The 22662-nt window shown below is 41.8% G+C and overlaps 1 long non-coding RNA gene across 1 annotated transcript; it reads right to left on the bottom strand.

The window, feature by feature from the left end:
- Positions 1 to 1412: 1412 nt before the first annotated feature.
- LOC119947561 lies at positions 1413 to 22541 on the bottom strand. Its single transcript, XR_005456506.1, has 3 exons — positions 22490 to 22541; positions 2338 to 2500; positions 1413 to 1652 (listed from the first exon to the last, which is right to left on the bottom strand). It is a non-coding gene; the product is annotated as an uncharacterized LOC119947561 (long non-coding RNA).
- Positions 22542 to 22662: the final 121 nt, after the last annotated feature.

The following is a 22662-nucleotide window of genomic DNA, read 5'->3' as shown; positions in this document are numbered from 1 at the left end:
TTCCTGGCTCATAGTAAGCGCTTAACAGATAGCATTTTTTAAAAGTCAATCATATTTAATGAGCGCTTGTAGCGGGCAAAGCACTGTGTTAAGCACTTAGGAGGGTACAATACATCGGAGTTAATAGACGTGCTCCCTGCCCACAAGGAGCTTACAGTGTAGAGAGTAGCTTTCAGTTTATAAATGATCTCTAAAATTCCTTTCATTCTTCAACATAGGGTTTCAGAGTAGGCAGTAATGATGGAGGAAAAAATCTTCAACCTCTTTGCTCCATCAGAGATAAGTCAGGAAGAATCAAAGTTGGCTGCGCTGAGGTTTCAGGTATCTTGTTTTATTGGTGAAAACTGGTGTGATCTGATGGGTTCAGTGTCTTCCATGAGAAAAGAAAAACCCAAACTCTTGAGAGGGAAATTCCACCTCTTAGCAGTTTAGACACTAAAAAAGCCTTCCTCAAATTCTCCTTCCAGCTACTGCCCCAACTTCAGTTAATCCATCAGTGGTATTTATAGAGTGCTTGCTATGTAAAGGGCAGCGTACTAAGTGCTTGGGAGAGTACAATAAAGCAAAGTTGGTAGACACATCCCCTGCTTTCAAAGGGCTAACTTCCTGCTGTGAATCCTGGCAAATTCCTTAAATGGACTGCACACACAAATCTGCTGCCTTCCCTTCTTCCCTACCTACCCTCTGGTTTTTACCCCCTTCATTTTATTAAAGTACTGCTCACCCAAGTCCCCAGTGACCTCTTTTTGGCTAAATCTATTCTTTCCAATAGGTATTGAATCCCTATTTTGCACATGAGGGAACTGAGGCACCGAGAAGTTAAACGACTTGCCCAAGGGTACCTAGGAGGTAAATGTCAGACCCAGAATTAGAACCCAGGTCCTCTGACTCCTAAGCCCATGCTCTTTCCACTAGGTCATGCTGCTTCTCTGATTAATCAATCAGTGGTATTTATTGAGCACTTACTATGTGCAGGGCTCTGTTCCAAGCGCTTGGGAGAGTACAGTACAACAGAATTAGTAGACACATTCCCTGCCCATAACAGGTTTACAGTCTAGAGAGCGCTAAGACTGTACTAAGTGCTGGGGTAGATACAATATGATTAGAAGGGATGCGGTCCCTGTCCCACATGGGGCTCACGTTCTAATTGACTCATTAAGTGGGAGGAAGAATAGGCATTAATCTCCTTTATGCAAATGAGGAAAATGAGGCACAGAGAAGTTAAGTGCTCGGAAGATTACATTAATAAGCAGACACGTTCCCTGTCCATAAGGAGCTTACAGTCTAGGGGAGGTGTCCTTAAGAAGTGGGTGAAATTGAAACCCCCATTCTCCATGGCTTCTCGCTGAAATGGTTGGGATTTACCTTTGCGTTTGCTAGGCTGAGACCTTTTTTAAATATTAGTGGTGGGTTCTTGTTCCAGAGGGACTTCTATGTTTCTCTTTTTCTATCCATCGTGGTACAGTTTGTTTTTGTCATTATGACTTCAGAAAATAAGGTGCATTTGAATGAATTAACTTGCGTAGGAATAATATGCCCGTCCTTTTACTGACAATTTCCATTTTGCTGAATACCGGTCGAATCTAGCCCGCAGAAAGAATTGTTTGGTCTGCAGAACACGAAAGGGTCCGCACTCTCCATTCAAGCCAGGACTGCAGAGACAAAATGAAATCAAAGATGATGATTTAAAAGAAAGCAGTTGATTCATCAACCAAGAGCATTTATTGAGCATCTACTGTGCACGGAGTACTGTACTAAGTGCTTGGGAGAGTACAATAGACATAGTAGATATGATTCTGGCTCTCAAGGAATTTATAATCTAGTGGCAGAGACCAAAACTTAAATAGATTACAAATAGAAGCAAGCAGTGGAGCATAGAAAACAATCAACCAAGAGCATTTTTGAGCATCTGTTGTGCACAGAGCACTGTCCTAAGTGCTTGGTAGAGTAGAATAGAATGAATAAACATGATTTGAGCCCTCAAGGTATTCACAGTGTTGTGGGGGAGACCAACAGTAAATGAACTGCAGATAGAAGCAAGTTGATAAAAGCTATATAGAGACATTCATACACAAAAGTGGCAAAGCATTTTCAGTTCCCCTCCCTCCCCTGCCCTTCTGCTGCCTTCCTTCCTTCCTTCCCTCCATTCCTGCAGCCTGCTGCTCCATCTGGATTCAACCTGTTCAGAAAACACTGTTGCCCCAAAGGAAAGGATTTTCAAACCTTCCCAGGGCAAACAGCAAGAGTCCGGCTGTTACTTCAAGAGGAGAAATCCCTGAGGCTTCCAGCACAGGAAACCTAACCCAAATGACCAAATGTAAGTTCTACTTGACTGACCTTCACTGAAGACACATCTTGCTTTTCCATTTATTTATTTTCCAGGACGATATTGCACAAGGAAGCCAGAAGCTATTCCTCGGGATTGAAAGGCTGGGCTTCAGTTATCAGTCATCTGTTGGCTAGGCACCTCGCAATACTTGAGGCAGGCTTTAGTGAAACTCTCAAGGAAAGATGAAACAGACCTTTATGTTACACTTAGGTTTTTGATGTAACGAGCAATATTTGGTGAGAGCAGTTTGGAGAATCGAATGACTTCTTCCAAAGCAGCAGCGTGGCTCAGTGGAAAGAGCCCGGGCTTTGGAGTCAGAGGTCATGGGTTCAAACCCCGGCTCCGCCAACTGCCAGCTGTGTGACTTTGGGCAAGTCACTTAACTTCTCTGGGCCTCAGTTACCTCATCTGTAAAATGGGGATTAAGACTGTGAGCCACCCTGTGGGACAACATGATCACCTTGTAACCTCCGCAGCACTTAGAACAGTGCTTTACACATAATTAGCGCTTAATAAATGCCATCAAAAAAAAAACCCAGCAAAATTTCACCTTGTCGTCATCACTAGCCCTCATACACACACATATGTAGACACACTCATACCAACCCCACACACACTCGCACACAATCACATACACACAAACCGGGCTCACCTTAGCTAGGCCGTGTTCCGTTAACCAAAAAACCTGGACCCCGTCGATATGAAGGGTCCTAATTGTACCCACCCATTGTCTGGGGACCGTCTCTATGTGTTGCCAACTTGTACTTCCCAAGCGCTTAGTACAGTGTTCTGCACACAGTAAGTGCTCAATAAATACGATTGAATGAATGAATGCAAGACAATCAGGTTGGATGCAGCCCCTGTCTCACGAGGGGCTCGCAGTCTTAATTCACATTTTACAGATGAGGTAACTGAGAAGTGAAGTGACTTCCCCAAGATCCCACAGCAGACAACTGGCAGAGCAGGAATTAGAACCCAGGTCCTTTTGGCCTGGGAGCTGTCAGGGTACAGCTCTTGACACTGTACCATGTTGCTTCTCAGTTACAGATAGGAGGAAGAGAGAAAAGGGGATCTGGATGTGAGTTAATGCATAGACAAAGAGCCCCATGTTGGACAGGGACTGTGTTCAACCTGATTAACTTTTATCTCTCTAAGTCCGTAATGTGCACAGTCTTCTAGACTGTAAGCCCACTGTTGGGTAGGGATCGTCTCTATATGTTGCCAACTTGTACTTACCAAGCGCTTAGTACAGTGCTCTGCACACAGTAAGCACTCAATAAATAGGATTGAATGAAGTTTGTAATAGTCAGGGAATGGGTCTACTAATTCTGTTGTGTTGTACTCACCCAAGTGTTTAGTACAGTACTCAGCATATAGTAAATGCTCAATAAATACCTTGATTGATTGATTGATCTACCTACTCCAGAGCACAGACCAGTACATTACATAATAATAATAATAATAATGTTGGTATTTGTTAAGCGCTTACTATGTGCCAAGCACTGTTCTAAGCGCTGGGGTAGGTACAAGGTAATCAGGTTGTCCCACGTGGGGCTCACAATCTTCATCCCCATTTTACAGATGTGGAAACTGAGGCCCAGATAAGTTAAGTGACTTGCCCAAGGTCCCTGACAAGCGGTGGAGTCAGGATTAGAATCCATGGCCTCTGCCTCCCAAGCCTGGGCTCTTTCCATTAAGCCACGCTGCTTCTCAAGCCACGCTGCTTCTCCACATATAGAAGTCTCTTAACAATTACCACAATCATAATAATATAATTACATAAGAGATTCTCCAAAACACTATGGGAAGTTGTAAATCCTTAAGTGGTGCAAAAGTGCAGATTAAGTAGTTTGGGGAGATAAACAGGTGAGATTAGAAATTAATCAGGGAAGATCTCCTAGAGGCGATGTGATCTTAGAAGGGCTTTGAAAAGAGGGATTACTATGGTCTGTCAGATTTGAATGGGGAAGAATTTCCAGGCTGGGGGAAGGGTGTGGACAAGAGATTGGCAGAAGGAGAGATGAAAACTAGAGAAAAACAAAAGGAATGGAGAGTGCAAACTGGAGTTTAGTGGGAGAAGAGCGTGGATAAGTACTCATCATCCTACTTAAACTATGAGCCCCATATTGGACAGGGACAGTGTCCAACATGATTGACACATAGTAAACACTTAAAAATGTAATTAAAATAATAATAATAGTAATAATTAAGAGGAAGAAAACAGATGGAGTGCCTTAAAGCCAAGGCAGGGCTAGATGAAGAGAGAGGAATGGGTAGACATTTGGGATTTTTGAGGATTGAGAGGATATGCCTAGAAAGATGCTTTTAAGATCTGATCCAGAGAGAAGTGTGGTATGGAGGGAAGAATTTGCTGCAAAATTGTTATTCAGTAGTGGTGATGGCTTGCATGGAGCTATTCACACACTCTCTCACCCATTCCCCCCATAGCCAACAGCATACACATTACTCCTCTCAATTTCAGTATATTATGCCTCTGTAATTAGTCCTATAATCTATAATTAGGGTCCCAAAGTGGAATGATTGCCAAGTAATGTTCATTGACATATATTGACCCCCAAATGTCCATGTAGTTATATAGCATTTATACACTATCGTATTTATGAAGTGCCAGTTTCCCAGAAGAATATACTGATGTTATTGTCAACAGAAATGTTGGTTAATTCATAAATGCGGGCATATAAATATGAAAAAAGAGCACCACATGCTCATTAAACTTTTAAAAGCAAAATCATCCCTCCATTATAATTCTGATTAATCTGGTCTGTTTGTTCCATCACAAAAGGCTGAAATCAGCCCAAATTATAAGTATTTGTCCTTCATGGAGTGCACAGTCTTTTCATTCAATGGCTAATTCATTGTAGAGCCTTCTGTCTCCCACCTGTCCTAAAAATTGACCATTTCAATCTGCAACTGCAGCAATGCGTCCATTTGTATACAGAACTATTGGGAAGGCTCAATTTAAGTCCAGCAGCTATTTTCTCTTTCAAAAGCCTCTGGCTTTTGACAAGCAAAAGTTCCCTTTCAAAAGAGTCCTTGTTAATATACACTCCTCACCTTCCCTTATCTGCCACCAAAGCCCTTCAGTTTGCTGTGCTGATCTAATCTAGACAATAGTCCTTGCTTTTCAAGAAAAATGCTACATTGTCCATGTTTTACAGGACTGTGTCTCAAACAATTCCACCAGGAAGTCAAGCTGAGATCAAGGAGTTTTCTAACTGGTGTGGGGGTGTCACCCATCCCTGAAGGATGCGGGTATTCAAGAGTCTGGATTAACATTTAAGGCAGAAAATATAGAATAGAACTAAATCAGGTCCATTCTCTGGGCTATGGTCCATCACTCAATCAATCAATCCATGGTATTTATTGAGTGCTTACTATGTGTGGAGTACTGTGCTAAATTCTTGGGAAAGTACAAGAGAATGATCAGACACGTTCCCTGCCCACGGTAAGCTTACAGTCGAGAAACAGCTTATCTCACTGACAGAAGCAACCTTCAGGAAAGCCACAGGAGCCCCAGTCTTGAGACTTCAGGACTGAGAACCAACAAGGAGGACTTGATTTTTTTTTTTTTCTGGTGTTTTTCTGGAATGTGCCAGGCACTGTACTAAGCGCTGGAGTAGATACACCAAATCAGGTTGGACACAGTCCATTGTCCTACATGGGGCTCACAGTCTGAATCCCCATTTTATAGACGAGGTAACTGAGGCACTGAGAAGTGAAGTGACTCGCCAGAGGTCACAGGGCAGAGAAGTGGCGGAGCCTGGATTAGAAGTCAGGTCCTTCCGACTCCCAGGCCCAAGCTCTATCCATTAGGATGCTATCGCTAGGGTTTGCCCGGTGACATTAACACTCTCTAACCCTGACAGTCAAGTTCCCTTTGGGACAAAGGGTGCAAAAAACTCACAGTTGGGCAAGGACTCAGCACATGGGGAAGCGCGTGTGTGGTTTTTATCCATGTTAGCCAGCACCAGAGACACAGAGAGGCAGGGACACGAGCTAGAGAGAGCATTCTGTATCAGAGAGACAGAGACAAAGGGATATAACAGGTCATATCAAACAAATTGAAACAACAGTTCCTTGCTGTCTGAAGATGATGATTTTTTCATCTCTTCCTTTTTTCATAACTGCAGACAGGTCCTGACCACCATCGCCTCTTCACTCTATCACTCCTTTTCCCCATTCCCCATTTTGGAAAGCAACATGGGCCAGTGGAAAGAGCACAGGCTTGGGAGTCCGAGGACCCGGGTTCTAATCCCAGCTCTGCTATTTGTCGGCTGAGTGTCCTTCGGCAAGACACTATTTCTTTGTGCCCGTTTCCTCATCTGTAAAATAAGGATTCAATACCTGTTCTCCCTCCTACTTTGACTGTCAGCCCAGTGGAACAGGAGCTGTGCCTGATCTGATTAGCTTGTATCTATCCCAGTGCTTAGAACAGTCCTTTTCGAACTGTAAGAGCTTAACAAATACCATTATTATTACTACTATTACTACTATATGCTCAATGGGGAGGCTGACAGCAGCCAGTTTGCTTTGTCTAACATCACCCATATGTTCCTTTCTCCCAGGTGAATCGGTCAGTGATATTTCGTGATCCTTACTGTGTGTGGAAAACTGTACTAAATGCTTGGGGGAGTAGTCAGTCAATTGTACTTATTGAGCACTTACTGCATGCAGAGCACTGTACTAAGCACTTGGGAGAGTACAGTATAATAAACACATTCCCACAACAAGCTTACAGTCTACAGCACAATACAACAGAGTTGGTAGACAGTTTCCCCAACCACAGTGAGTTTACAGTCTAGAGCTGATGATCTGATATCAGAACACATCATTCTGGATAGAGTTTTTACTAAGATGTCAATTATCGAGACATTCACAATGTTGACCCATGCTCTCTCACCTCACAGTTAAGTCGTACCACTGTGAAATAAGACAGACAACTCTCACAAAATACTATTAAATTAATATTAAGATAATATCAGGTTGTTGGGTTTTTTGGTATATATTAAGTATGTGCCAGTCCAGGTGTTGGGTAGAACAAAGGATAACCTGGCTGGGCACAGCCCCTGTCGCAGATAGAGTTTACAGTCTTAATCCTTATTTTACAGATGAAGTAACTGAGTCACAGAGAGGTGAATTGATTTTCCCAAGGTCACACAGCAGACAAATGGTGGAATCTGAATTAGAACCCAGATCCTCTAACTTCCAGGCCCAGTCTCTAACCACTAGAACACACTGCTTCTCAATTGTACCCCTACAACCCTGCTCACTTGATAAACTTGGAATCAACCTAAACACAAAGCTATGAAGTCTTTGCTCTTTTAGTTTTTTAAACATTTAAATTTGATTTCTTTTCCAGGTCTAGTTATTTTAAAATGACATCAGTAAAGATAATCCATTTCTACCTATTTTAACAGTGTTTACATCTACCCATCACCTAAAAATAGCATAACTGTCGTTATATATCTTAAATTTTTCCAGATCCACTTCTCTGGCCTTTTTTTAAGGGCTGCAGAATGAAGACAGTATCTTAAGTATCTTGTCTGGGGCCATTTAAAATTCCTATAAACAGAGAGACGGAGAGCAAGACGTCAGGCAGAGAAAATGACGGAGACAGAGACAGTTTTGCCCGTTGCTGTCTCTGTCTCGGTCATTTTCTCTGCCCGTCGCCTCGCTCTCCATCTCTCTGTTTAAAGGAATTTTAAATCCCTCCTTTTGAGGGAATCAAAGATGCTGTTATTGATTGTATTTGCGATTGTTCCAGTTTGTGGAAGAGAAAAAGTCCACATAAAGCGCGTCAAGATGCTTCATGCTTTGCTCTTGCGTTTATTACCCACAGTTCCTGGTGCTGTTTTGGTTTCTCTCCTGCCACTTGTCTGCTGTGTGACCTTGGGCAAATCACTCCACTTCCCTGGGCCTCAGTTACCTCATCTGCAAAATGGGGGGTATGACTGCAAATGCCTTGAGGGACAGGGATTGTGTCCAACCTGATTATCTTGTATCTACCCCAGAACTTAGTACAGTGGTTGGCTCAGAGTAGAACACTTAACAAATATCACAGTTATTATTATTGAAATTGTCCTGAAGTCTCCATCCCAAGGTATTAGTACAGTGCTAAGCACTTAGTACAGTGCTCTGCACACAGTAAGCGCTCAATAAATATGATTGATTGATTGATTCACCCCATTTCTAAGTGGTACACCCCAGTGTGACCCATTTTCTTCAGCTGTTTCTCAGTATCCACTGCTTTGCCTCATTTTGCTTCTCTGTCTTTTAAAGCAGTTCTGCTACCCACCCAGTTTGAGGTTAATCTATTTCAGCTCACAACAAATAAACTGCTTAGGTATCCTACCATCAATCAATCAATGGTATTTATTGAGTGCTTAATGTATGCAGAGCTCTGTACTAAATGGTTGGTCTCTCATCCATTCACCTCATATGACAGACCTAGGAGAAATGTCATATGATGAGCATCGATTGACTGATGTTGAGCTCACCTCAACTTTTAGGACACTGCCTTGCCATATGATATCAACTCAGACAGTTAATCATATTTATTGGGCACTAATGTGTGCAGAGCACTGTATTGTTTGGGAGAGTACAATATGAACGTATAATAGGCACATTCCCTGCCCACAATGAGCTTACTGTGCTTTAATCAACCAATCAATCAGTGGTATTTATTGAGCACTTTCTGTGTGCAAGGCTCTGTACCAAGCTCTTGGGAGAGTAGAGTAATAATAATAATAATATTTGTCAAGTGCTTGCTATATGTCAAGCACCATTATAAGTACTGGGGTAGATACAAGGTAATTGGGTTCTATACAGTCCCTGTCCCACATGGGGCTCATGGTCTTAATCTTCATTTTACAGATGAGGAAACTGAGGCACAGAGAAGTTAAGTGACATGCCCTAGGTTGCTCAGCAGACTAGTATTAGGACCCAGGTCCTCTGACTCCCTGCCCCGTACTCTTTCCACCAGGCCATGCTGTTTCCCACAGTGTAACAGAGCAGGTAGATTTGTTCACTGCTATAGAAAGGAATTAAAATCCTAAAATAAAATAGAGGGTTGTGACTTTCATAGGAATCATGGAAGCAGCCCTAATATTAGCATCTCAATGTAGTTCAAAAACTATCCATAATAAAATCATTTAAATCTAATTAGGAATGTGAACATTCCACAAATTTGACTTCTCTGAAAGCTTTGTGTTTGTAAGACAAAATACAAAAGCCAGACACTCAGAATAATTTATTTCTCACTCCCTAGTTCAACGTAAATATGTTGTCTGCTTATATGCATATTTTAATTTATTTTGGGTGATCTTGCTTGTGTATTAGTCAAATTGTTATAAGCCAAAATGGAATGGAAAGGCCAATAAAAACTAACTCCCCATTAAGGAGATGTTAAATGAGTTTAATAAGTATTTTATTCCAACATCAGGAAACAGTTTCCCTTCATAGGACTTAAGGTGCTGGCAATTATTTCTAGTCCAGGAACGCGCTTTGCTCAACTGTAGAAATGCAAACAAGAAAAGATTCAGAAAAATGGATAGATGAACAGCCCAGAGCAATAATTACATTATTCACTGACTAGCATGGCATTCCTTAAATGGTCCTTTATACTAGATTATTCATTCAACTCTGAAAATGAGACTATCTCTCATAGTATAGAAATATTCTCTCATAGACTATAGACAGAATTAACTTTTATTCATCATCAAATACTTTAGCAAAGCCATTAGATTCTAATTATGCCCTAATTATGTGGAGTAACAAGAAACAAATCTGTATTCTTTAGTAGCAAGATCTACATTGAAAGCTTGCTGAAAGGAGGTATGTTGGGAATTCCAACTCGTGTTTAACTGTTTCCTCCCAGTAAAATGCTGATTTGGAGCAAGTGGAATAAAATAGGTGGTCCCTTCCTAAAGTTCAATTTTATGCCAAGAGTAGCATCCAAGTTCCTTAGGGACCAAGGATAAGTCTTCTGCCTCGATTTTTCATCCTACGCACCTTGCACAGTGCATTTCATTCATTCAGTCGTATTTGTTGAGGGCTTACTGTGTGCAGAGCACTGTACTAAGTGCTTAGGAAGCCCACAACGAGCTTAAGATCTAGAGGGGGAGACAGACATTAATATAAATAAATAAATTACAGACATGTGCATAAGTGCTGTGGGGCTGGGAGAGGAGATGAATAAACAGAGCAAGTCAGGGTGACATAAAAGGGCGTGGGAGAAGAGGAAAGGAAGGTTTAGTCAGGGAAGGCCTCTTGGAGGAGATGTGCCTTAACTCAATGCTTTCGTTTAGTAGCTGCTCAATAAATACCATTCCTGCTATTACTACCTTCTGCTATTATTGTTACTGTTGGATTTTCTGGAGAACGCTAGCTCCATCCCTGGCTTCTCCAGGGAAGCATCAGGGTGTAGTGGAGAGAGCACAGCCCTGGGAGTCGGAAGGCCACGGCGTGGAATCCCGGTTCGGCCACGTGTCTGCTGTGTGACCTTGGGTGAGTCACTTCACTTCTCTGGGCCTCAGTGACCTCATCTGTAAAATGGGGATTGAGACTGTGAGCCGCATATGGGACAGGGACTGTGTCCAACCCGATTTGCGTGTATCCACCCCAGCTTTTAGTATAATGCCTGGCACACAGTAAGTGCTTGACAAATGCCATAATTATTATTAGTCTCCTCCCTAGTCATTCATTCATTCAATCGTATTTATTTGGCCAACTTGTACTTCCCAAGCACTTAGTACATGCTCTGCACACAGTAAGTGCTCAATAAATACGATTGAATGAATGAATGAATTTATTGAGCGCTTACTGTGTGCAGAGGACTTTACTAAGCGCTTGGGAAGTACAAGTCATCCTGTCATATGGAGCGTTTCAGCATCGCACGAAAGCTTTGTCGTGTCTCTCAGTCTGCTTTCCTCAGTGGTCAGCAACCCCATCCACCGAAGCAGCCTCAATTGTCCCGCTGTTTCATCGATGGCTCTGTAATGAAAGAATCATGGTGACTCTATCCTACCTCCAAACCTCTAACTGTCCTGGGGGTTCTGGCAGATGGAGAAGAGTTCATCTTCTGTTACTTGACTCCTGCTCAGCCATCTGTTCCCAACCAGCTACAGTACCGATAAATGCCAAGATCGATTTTTTTTTGTTTTATCCTTTAACTCATTTTCACCTTTACCACCAACTGGGACTGGGAGGGGACTCTCTCCTTCCTCTCTCTCTCTCTCTCTCTCTCTCTCTCTTTCCTTTACTGTCTCATTTCCTCTGTTTTACTCTCTCATTTTCTCTCTTACTTTCATCCTCTCTCTGTCATTCCCCCTCTCATTCTCTCTCTTCCTCTTTATCATTATCCCTTTCTCTCATTCTCCCTCTCATTCTCTCTCCTTCTCTCTCATTCTCTCTTTTTCTTCCTCTCTCCCTCTCTCACTGTAGAAGCAGCATGGGAGTCAGAGGTCATGGGTTCAAATCCTGGCCCTGACACTTGTCAGCTGTGTGACCTTGAGCAAGTCACTTAACTTTTCTGTGCCTCAGTTCCCTCATCTGTAAAATAGGGATTAAGACTGTGAGCCCCATGTGGAACAACCTGATTACCTTGTATCTACTCCAGCACTTAGAACAGTGCTTGGCACAAAGTAAGCACTTCACAATCATCATTATTATTATTATTATTATTATTATTATTAATTAGGTACAGGATTTCTCGAGTGCTGATGGAAGGACCCTAAATTAGTTTCCTTCAGGCATCTCTCTCCCTCTTTCTCATTCTCTCTCACTCTCTCATTAGGCATAAGATTTCCCTAATGCTGATGAAAGGACCCGAATTTAGTTTCTTCACTCCAGGTTGCAGCACTCGTTCTGTAATGGGGTTGCCAGTCATGCATTTATTCAGTTGCATTTATTGAGTGCCTCCTGTGTGCAAAGCACTGTACTAAGCACTTGGGAGAGTACAATATCCAACAGAGTACTAAACCCAACAGACCACAATTGTCCCTATTTGCAAAGTGTTCCTAAAACCCCGTCTCCTCCAGGAAACCTTCCCTGATTAATTCACAACATCCCGGCTGCATTGACCACACACCCACCACTAATAATAATAATAATTTTGATATTTATTAAGTGCTTACTATGTGCAAAGCACTGTTCTGAGCGCTGGGGAGGATACAAAGTGATCAGGTTGTCCCATGTGGGGCTCACAATCTTAATCCCCATTTTACAGATGAGGTAATTGAGGCACAGAGAAATGTAGTGACTTGTCCAAAGTCACACAGCTGACAAGCGGCGGAGCTGGGATTTGAACCCATGATCTCCGACTCCCAAGTCCATGCTCTTTCCACTGAGCCACACTGCTTCACTAGCACAATTTCAAGCACACACTTGCTCTTATGTGTGCATTTTTATTCATTTGTCCATCCATTTGTACTTGCAATTATTTATTCAGCTATTCAGCTATTTCATCTGGAAATCTCAGGTCTAAATCTTGCTATACATTTTTCCTCCTGCTTTCACTATTTGTAAATCATTTTTACCTGTCTCCCCCATTAAACCATGAACTAGTATGAGAGGAGGGAAAATATGTTTTGCTACAATTGTTCTTTACCAGTTGATTAACACACAGCTAGATTAATACAGAGACAGTGGAAATTCACATAAATCAATTGACCAATAATTTTTATTTCATTTAACTTCATTTAATTGCATTTACTGAGCACAAAGCACTATACTAAGTGCTCAGGAGAGTACAATATAACAGAGTTGATAGACGTATTCCCTCCCCACAGGAGCTTACAATCTAGCAGGCTTACATTACTAGATTTCAAGACTGAGCGACTTTCCTGAAGACACTCAATAGTACTTGTAGCCTATTGAGTTGGGTGAATTTCCCAGGGGATAGAATAGTAATTTTCCACCAGAGAAACCTTGTAATATGAAATAAATTCCTCCCCTAGACTATAAGCTGTGAGCAGGAAACCAATTCCATTGTATTGTACTCTCCCAAGCACTTAATGCAGTGCTCTGCACACAGTAAGTGCTCAATAAATATGATTGATTGAATAGTCTGACATAGGTCTATGTGTCAAGTAAATATGATGTATTCATGCTGTGAAAAATGAACTTATTTCATGGATATTTGCATTTTTCACCAGTTAGGCAAATACCCCCAAATCAAATCCTGTGAGTACAGACAATAAATTCTGTTAAATAGATCATCCACTGATGGAGATTGCTTTCAGAATCAGTGGTTAGCATTGTTAGGTCATTACAATTGAAAAATATTCAGCTTCCTAAATGACGTACTCTTTTCTATAATATAGAAGGCCTAGACAACATAGAAAATTCAATTACATAGTACAAGTATCATATCTCTTCCAGAAAAGACTGGTTGTTATTATAGAATTTAGTATTAGTATGCTAATACTTGAATTTGATTTAATTTTATTGACTTTTTTGCTGTTTGTTCTTATTTTCACTAAAAAGATTTTTGTTGACCTTGTGTTTTGAAGAAATTTCAAATGTAAGCGTTTTCAAGAACTTTCCTGGTTTGTAAGAGAGAGGGAAAAATGGATGTAAATTTGACTTCCTGTTTCCCTCCACTATAGAAGGAGCTATTGCTCAGAAGATTGTTACACATGACATCTCAATGTTGGACCAAGGAGATTGGCATATCCCTAGTTCATTGCATCACGAGTGCAAAAGTTATAATAAAAACATATCCTGAAGGTCTGAGGATTGGTCACAATAAATAGGTGAACAGGATGCTTATTGGGTGACAGGCGAACATAGATGCTTTATAGACTTTATGATGAATAAAGGAGTGATAGAAAGACTGCTCTGATTACCTGAAGAAATGTGATGGTATTTGCTAAGCCCTTATATAGTAAGTGGCACATAGTAAGCATTTAATAGATACCAATGAAAAAAAATTGGTATTTATTGAATGTTTACTGTGCAGAGCAGTATCCTATGAGCTATACAACAGAGTTGGTAGGGACATTCCCAGCCCATAACAAAAGATAGCTCTTTCTCTCACTCTCTCTCCCCTTGCTACAGTCCAAGGGCAGAGGTCTACGGTACAAATTTTTCATTAATGACCGTAATAATTCATCATGGCTACATTGTTGGAATTCCTGGAGTTTTGCCCAATCATTCTTATGTTGGCATGTCATGTTACAATTTTCATCAATTCTTTTATTAAAACATCCCGGGAGAGTGTTCCAGATGGTTATCCAGAATTTGGCCCCCTTTTCTACAGATTAACTCCTCTAACTTCCTCCCCTATTCTAGAGATCATCATGACTGCTCTAGTCCTGCCAAATAATAATGGTATTTTTTAAGTGCTTACTATGTTCCAGGCACTATACTAAGCACTGGGGTGGATACGAGCATGTCAAATCGGACACAGTCCCTGTCTCCCGTGGGGCTTGCAGTCTTAATCCCTATTTTACAGAGGAGGTAATTGAGGCCCGGAGAAATAAAGTGACTTACCCAAGGTCACACAGAAAGCAATTAGCAGAGTTGTTATTAGAACCCGGGTCCTTCTGACTCACAGGCCTGTGCTCTATCCACTAGGCCAAGCTGCTTCTCATAAGAAGACACCACTTTTGGAATAGCGTTTTGGTCACTCAACAAGCCACCTTTGTGGGCTCCATACGGTGTCCATTTGGCTAACAGAAACCCTCCCAATCCGTCGACATTATTGAATGAATGCTTAGAGAAGCAGCATGGCTCAGTGGAATGAGCACGGGCTATGGAGTCGGAGGTCAGGGGTTCAAATCCCGGCTCCGCCAACTGTCAGCTGTGTGACTTTGGGCAAGTCACTTCACTTCTCTATGCCTCAGTTCCCTCGTCTGTAAAATGGGGATTAAGACTGTGAGCCCCACGTGGGACAACCTGATCACCTTGTATCCCCCCCCCCCCCCAGCGCTCAGAACAGTGCTTTGCATATAGTAAGCACTTAACAAATACCATTATTATTATTATTATTATTACCACATGCAGAACACTGTACTAAATGCTTGGCAAAGTACAGTACAGCTCATAGACAAGGATCTTACAGTCTACTGCGAATTCACAATCTGTGCCTCAAACTCTTTGGCCAAACTTAAAGGTATGGCACAATCTGTAGTGAGGGAGATTGATTCTTCAAACGGTCAAATAGCAGTTGGAAAAGGTCCTGAAGAGTTTTAATAATATGCAGTCTCCTATGCATAAAATTAACAGGACAGTTTAATTTCAGTGTTTCAGAGGGCTCTTCCAGGCTACTGATTTCATGTTTCAGCAGTTCATTAACATTTACAGTGCTGGATTCTGTTCTTATATGTCCCTTTGCCTGCACTTCAAGAAACCTGGAGAAGTTATATGTAAGCCTCTACATCCACAGTATCAATCTTTCCTTTGGCTTCTTCAATAAACTAATGCAGGAGGGCTATTAATAAATAAGCACACCCCAAAAATAAACAACAAAGAAAGCTGATTTAGCAAAATATTGTTCGACTCTTTAGTTCATTTTGCATGGCACAAACTGCAATGCTGAAGTAAAAGTTTCCCTCTAATTAAATTCAATAGAGTCAAAAGTATAACATTGGCAATTAATAATAAAAAATAGCCCTAGGGAGTTTATCGTAACCAAGAGAACGGATGAAATATGAGTGAATTTGCAAACCCAGTATCGTTTTAAACAACATCTGAATCCCAAGGTCAAAACGGTGATTTGCATGGGTGGATGGCTTTCGAACCGCTGAGAAGATAGGCAGTAAAATACATCATCAAGAAATTTCTCGGATCTGGATTGTGCCTAACAGACAGGTGCCTGATCATCATGGGGTCTGAAGTGATCATTGGAGATTTGTGTGTCAGAGTTTTCTAAATTAAAGCGCGAAGGAAAGACATCCGTCCGAGAAATGTACAGGTAGAGGATTGGAAAGAGACTTCTCAACATACGGAAGAATGTTGTTCTTTCCCTGCTCAACACTGACAAGGATGAGATTCATCCATCATCTGTGGTGTTTATTATGTGCAGAGCATTGTACTAAGCGCTTGGGGGAGTATGATACAATAAGGTGGGTAGCCACAATAGTAAGAATAATTACGGTACTTGTTAAGCACTTACTATGTGCCTAGCACTGTATGATACAATAAGGTGGGTACGCACAATAATAAGAATAATTATGGTACTTGCTAAGCGCTTACTATGTGTCCAGCACTGTTCTAAGTGCCGGGGTTGTTACAAGTTAACCAGTTTGGACACAGTCCCTGTCCAACACTGGACTCACACTTTTAATCCCTGTTTTTTACAGAGGAGGTAACTGAGGCCCAGAGAAGTGAAGTGACTTTCCCAAGGTCACACAGCAGACAAGTGGTGGAGCCAGGATTAGAACCCATGACCTTCTGACTCCCAGGCCTGCGTTCTATCCAGTCTCTGCTCGTGGGCACTGTTTTGCTTGTTTAAGGCCCTTTTGAATGCTTGCCCATTGCAAGTGACAAAGCAGTTCTTAAATGTAATGTGCATACACACACACACACACACACACACACACACACACACACACACACACACACACACACACACACTGAGTCACTCTTGCTATACAGAATGTTTTCATTGCATTATTTGTATAGAACACAATGGGAGGATTGTGTACTCCTGGATCTTCTAGACTGTGAGCCCACTGTTGGGTAGGGACCGTCTCTATATGTTGCCAACTTGTACTTCCGAAGCGCTTAATACAGTGCTCTGCACACAGTAAGCGCTCAATAAATACGATTGATTCATTGATTGATTAGGTTCCTCATGAGCAAAATGGAGATTCAATACCTGCTCTCTCTCTCCTTTAAACTGTGAGCCCCATTTGGGACCTGATAATCTTGTATCTACCCCTGCTTTTAGTACAGATCTTGGCATATAGTAAGCACTTTACAAATAACAGAGTTATTATTATTGTTATTATTATTATTATTCCTATCCCACCCCTCCTGGCAACTTTTGAGAAGGCTGATCCTTGGCATTTCTTGGGATAGAAACAAATTCAAATCCATGTCACTTTGCTTTGGTTCTCCTATTTTTTTTTTAATCTTATTTGTTAAGCACTTACTGTATGCAAGGCACCGTACTAAGCACTGGAGTAGAAGATACAAGCTAATCAGGTTGGGCACAATCCCTGTCCCACGTGGGGCTGACGGTCCTAATCCTCATTTTACAGATGAGATAATGGAGGCATAGAGAAGTTAAGTAGTTTGTCCGAGGTCACACAGCAGACAAGTGGTGGATCGGGATTAGAACCCAGGACCTTTGACTCCCGGGCTTGTGCTCTTTCCACTAGGCCTTGCTGCTTCTTCTAGAAGCAGCATCAGCAGAGAGGAGGGAGGGTGTGTAATTCTTCGGAGAAATAAGGAGATGCCCAGATTCCAGCCACCTGTACTTCATGGAGACAAATAGTCACGCCCATAGCTACTTACTAGACATCACTAGCAAGTATTTTACAGAACATAGGGCTCTTTTATAGCCTTGAATGCCTTGAAAAGTAGTGTGGCCTAGTGGATAGAGCATGGGCTTGGGAGTCAGAAGGACCTGGATTCTGATTCTAGCTGTATTAACCTGGGCAAGTCACTTAACACCTCTTTGCTTCACTTTCCTCATCTGCAAAATGGGAATGAAGACAGTTAGCCCCATGTGGGACAGGGACCTTGTCCAAACTGATCAGACTGTAAGCCCGGTGTGGACAGGGTTTGTCTCTATTGCTAAATTGTACTTTCCAAGCACTTAGTACAGTGCTCTGTACACAGTAAGCGCTCAATAAATACGACGATGAATGAGTGAATCAGCTTGTGTTTACCACAGTGCTTCGTTCAATGTCTGGCACATAAAAAACTATTTACAATTACCTGAAAAAAAATGCAAATAGGGCTGAATAAACACAGTGTTGGGATTAGTTCCATTATTTTTTTTTCCTGAATGGAGTAATTAGCTCCGTAACTCTGTCAAACTTCTTTGTGGTGAATATTAAACTGTCTAAACTTAGGTTTCTATTAGGCTAACCTCCTGTTTTGAGTATTTTGATTCAGGTGAAATTGGAAATTGAAAATGATCCCACACAAAATAGGATTTAGAATGAGGGGATCCAGCACAGTTCATTTCACAGAGTCTCACTTCTCTAAAACATTTGCAGGCATTTTGGAATATATTTGACCTCTCTGCTTTTAAAGGGGTGATCCATGCATTGGTACCCTTAGTCATTTGAGTGGATGTGTTTTTAAACTAAATTTTTCTTCCCTTCCCTTAAGATGCAGGATGATCAAACTGAGGAATTAATTCTGCAGAGGACTTTAATTGAATCTTTCAAAGCACCCTGACTCTTTTTCGGAACAAACCAGAGCATTGTTCATCATCTGAAGCTTTACTGGAGAAGTCAAGCTGTGTGCCAGGGAGAGCAGTTCTCTATACAGAATAAAAGTAGGACAAAAGTGTAGCAAATCTCAGGGAGAATGGGAGAAGTAGAGGGCAAACATTAGGAATAAAAAGGAAGAAAGCTTTCTTTGTCTGCATCTACCTTTCATTTTTTTCCCCGGTTTCCTCAAACCCCGTCAACGCCATTTCCATCCCCATCTTCCTGCATCATTTTAAGATTTTGACTGCCTCGAGTCAGCTTGAGAAAAAGGCTATTGTGATAAATGAATACAGGAACCGTTTTATTAAAAGCCCCAAACTGCTCTGGCCACTCCCAATTGTACAAAAGTGAAGAAATTCCCTTCAACATCTGCCCAAGTGGATTGAAATCACCGGGGAAGAGAGTAGCAAAGTCTATTCAATATATGTTTACTGAGGACTCATTCTAGCCACGGACGTATTTGGATGGGAATCTTAGGGGAAGATGCCACAGACCGCAATTCCGACAAGCAGTCACCAGATTGTAAACTCCTTGAGGGCAGGGAGTGTGTCTACCAGCTCGATTGCATGATACTCTCCCAAGCGCTTATTATAGTGCTCAATGTAAGTGCTCAATGAATGGGAATTATCATGACCTAGAGGATAAAGCGCAAACCTGGAAGCTAAAAGACCAGGGTTCTAAATCCCAGCTCCAGCATTTCCTTGCTGTGTGACCTTGGGCAAGTCACTTAACTTCTCCGAGCCTCTGTTTCCTCAACTGCAAAATGGGGGTTCACTTCTCCCTCCTATTTGGATTGTGAGCCCCATGTGGCACAGAGACTCTGTCCAACCTGATTAACTTGTATCTACCCCAGCTCTTAGAAAAGTGCTTGACACATGGAAAGCGCTTAACAAAATACCATGAAAAGTCTCATCGATTGATTCATTTTCCCTCCCAGTTGCCTTGCAACTTGTGCCTGTGGGAAAGGAGACTGTGGATGGCTCAGGGCCAAACATTACATCTTATGAAAGATCATGGCCTACTGGAAAAAGCAAGGGCCTCGGAGTCAGCGTCAGCCACTTGTCTGCTGTGTGACCTTGGGCAAGCCACTTAACTTGGCTGTACCTCAGTTACTTCACCTGTAAAATGGGGATTAAGACTGGAAGCCCCATGTGGGACAGGGGCTTGTATTTTGCCTTGCATCTACCCCTGTTGCTTAGAACAGTGCTTGATACATAGTAAGTGCTTAACAATATTATTATTATTATTATTCTCTTTCTTTTTTCAGAAACTACTCAAGTGTAAGTCCTGCCAGTGATGAGGTATATCTTTTGCTTCTTTTGCACTGGAGTTTGGCTAATGCTCACCGAAATGTAACCGGCCAGAAATACAGAGAAAGTGTACAAGCATGAAAGGGATTCTTTCAGTGGCTTTCCCACCCCAGGGATACACTTTCACTGATTGTAGCATCATTTTCAACCCAAAGAATGAATCTTTGAAGAAAGGTGATATTTCTCTTGTCTTGTCTTTTGCCATCAAGTCGTTTCCATATTTAATTGCTTAAATTAATAATCTTTTATTATTTGGGACCTATTCGCACTGCTACTCGATCAGGTAAATTAACAGTCAATTATATTTATTGTGTTTTATCACTAGTTATCCACTAGATTGTAAGCTCCTTCCCTGCACCGTAAACTTCTACACCAGGTTATAAGCTCCTTGAAGTCAGGGAAATGTCTTTCAACTCATGGAAAGAGCACTGGCTTGAGAGTCCGAGGACGTGAGTTCTAATCCTGGCTCTGCCACTTGTCTGCTGTGTGACTTTGGGCAAGTCACTTAATTTCTCTGTGCCTCAGTTCCCTCATCTGTAAAATGGGGATTCAGACTGTGAGCCCCCTGTGGGACAAACTGATTACCTCGTACCACTGATAATAACAATAATAATAATGGTGGTATTTATTAAGCGCTTCCTATGTGCCAAGCAATGTTCTAAGCGCTAGGGTAGATACAAGGTAATCAGGTTGTCCCACATGAGGCTCACAGTCTTAATCCCCATTTTACAGATGAGGGAACTGAGGCACAGAGAAGTTATCTACCCCGACGCTTAGAACATTGCTCGGCACATAGTAAGCCCTTAACAAATACTGTAATTATAATTATAATTATTATTAACTCTATGGTATTGTATTCTCTCAAGCAGTTGAACAGTGCCCTGCACACAGTAAGGGCTCGATAAATATTACTGATACTACCAATTGCAGACTACCACTCTGAAAAATACCTTTCCATTCTTTTAGATCATTTTTTGTATCTTAGGAATGCATTAATGAACATCATTCCCTATGGAAGATTATACTGGGTTTTAAGCTCTTTTATTGAACACCCTATTTTCCAAGGAACAGTTGAGCGTGCTAAACGCAAAAGCTCAACACTGCCCTGGGAACCAATAGATCTCAATTCTAATCCTCTAGACCATGAGCTCCTTTCGGACAGGGATTGTATCTACCACTCTGCTATATTGTCCTCTCCCAAATGCTTAGTACAGTGCTCTGAACACATTCCTCTAGACCGTAAGCTCTCTGTGAGCAGGGAACACATCTACTGATTCTGTTACACTGTACTCTCCCGAGTGCTTAGTACAGTGCTCGGCACACTTTAAGTGCTCATTAAATACTATTGATTGATGATAAATACAATTGACTGATTGATTGATTAGTCCCATGAAGATAAAAAGGGGAACTCTCACAAACAACTCCAAAAGCTAAAGTATACTCCATTTAAAGAGAGAGACTCATAAATTTCACCACATAATTCAACTGTCTTCCTCTTAATAATAATAATAATAAGAAGAAGAAGAAGAATGGCATTTATTAAGTGCTTACTATGTGCAAAGCACTGTTCTAACCACTGGGGAGGTTACAAGGTGATCAGGTTGTCCCATGGGGGGTTCACAGTCTTAATCCCCATTTTACAGATGAGGGAACTGAGGCACAGAGAAGTGAAGTGACTTGCCCAAAGTCACACAGCTGACAAGTGGCGGAGCTGGGATTTGAACCCATGACCTCTGACTCCAAAGCCGGTGCTCTTTCCATTGAGCCACACTGCTTCTCTACCTCTTGCTTCTGATTACCTGCTGCCTCACAAACAGCATGACTCGGTGGATAGAACACCAGCCTGGAAGTCAGAAGATCATGGGTTCTAATCCCGGCTCCACCACTTTTCTGCTGTATGACCTTGGGCAAGTCACTTCATTTGTCTGTTCCTCAGTTACCTCATCTGCAAAATGGGGATTGAGACTGTGAGCCCCACGTGGGACAGGTACTGTGTCCAACCCGATTTATTGTATCCACCCCAGTGCATAATACAGTGCCTGGCTCATAGTAAGTGCTTAATAAACATTATTATTATTATTATTAATAAACTTGCCCCACCCCTTTGAAAGCCCTGTCCCCTTTTGTGAAGCACCGTGGCTCAGTGGAAAGAGCCCGGGCTTGGGAGTCAGAGGTCATGGGTTCTAATCCCGGTGTGACTTTGGGCAAGTCACTTAACTTCTCTGTACCTCAGTTACCTCATCTGTAAAATGGGGATGAAGACTGTGAGCCCCATGTGGGATAACCTGATGACCTTGTATCTCCCTCAGCACTTAGAACAGTGCGTGGTACAGAGTAAGCACTTAACGAATACCAACATTATTATTATTATTTTACAATGAAAATTAGCAAGAATGGACTCAGGTGGAAAGCCTACAGGGATAACAAGTATAACTTACACACATGAGAAGAGCAGGAGAGTGAACACCCAGCAAGTAGCCCAGGATTCAGGACAGAGCATGGAGAGAGGAAAGAATCAACACTGCTGTGTAGCACCGTTTCCAAGGATACGCTGGAGCTTCAGATTCCAAGGCGATGAATCTCATCGCCTTGTCATGTACAGTAAATTCAT

Source organism: Tachyglossus aculeatus, chromosome X5 (assembly GCF_015852505.1).
Source record: "Tachyglossus aculeatus isolate mTacAcu1 chromosome X5, mTacAcu1.pri, whole genome shotgun sequence".
Classification (NCBI taxonomy): domain Eukaryota; kingdom Metazoa; phylum Chordata; class Mammalia; order Monotremata; family Tachyglossidae; genus Tachyglossus; species Tachyglossus aculeatus.
Note: the sequence above shows the minus strand (reverse complement) of the source record. Positions and strands in the feature narration are given on the sequence as shown.